This window comes from Tupaia chinensis, unplaced genomic scaffold (assembly GCF_000334495.1).
Source record: "Tupaia chinensis unplaced genomic scaffold, TupChi_1.0 Scaffold000067_1, whole genome shotgun sequence".
In the NCBI taxonomy this organism is placed as follows: domain Eukaryota; kingdom Metazoa; phylum Chordata; class Mammalia; order Scandentia; family Tupaiidae; genus Tupaia; species Tupaia belangeri.
In genome coordinates, this window is record NW_006159526.1 from 3,583,133 (window position 1) to 3,583,753 (window position 621).

The window sequence follows — 621 nt, forward strand, 5'->3', positions numbered from 1 at the left end:
TCTGTATCTTATGGCTCTAGCCGCAGGTGCCACCGTCATTTGAGTGCATGCTTCTTACCAACGAGAAGGCTTTGGGCTAGTTCTGCAATAGTGGTTCTTTCTTAAGAGGAAGGGTCTGGAGGAGTAGGACTGGGAGTTCTGGGTTCTACGTCTAGTCACCTATTTGGAAGAATCCCTTTTTCTCATTGGGCTTAGATTTCCCATCAAGATCAGGGTAGGCTGGACAGAATGGGCTTGAAGGGACTTTTCCTGAGTTTAGAATTTCTCTTAGAGGTCTCCGGTGTTGGAGGCCTCAGATTACAAAGAGGAACCTGGACTCCTTGGGGGCGATGGTGCAAGATGCCAACCTTAGGGTAGGAATGCGTGTTGTTTGATCTCATTCTTTTTTTCTCTATCCCACTCCCTCCCAAGTTCCCGCTGACCTCAACCCTCTCGGAATCCCAGCTGCGGAGAGTGGTGGGGCAACTGGACCCGCAGCGTCTCTGGGGCGCTTATCTACGCCCTCTTCTGGTTGTGCGAAACCCTGGCAGCCCTGGCAATCTGCAAGTCCGAAAGGTAAGGGACCCCACCTCCAAATTCTGACACACACGCACACTCTCTCTCTCTCGCTCTCTCTCGCAC

The 621-nt window shown here is 52.0% G+C and overlaps 1 protein-coding gene across 1 annotated transcript in view; it reads left to right on the forward strand.

Annotated features, from left to right (window-relative positions):
- QPCTL (glutaminyl-peptide cyclotransferase like) overlaps nt 1-621 on the forward strand; it is a gene marked incomplete in the record, with an annotated part of 19,267 nt that overhangs the window by 341 nt on the left and 18,305 nt on the right.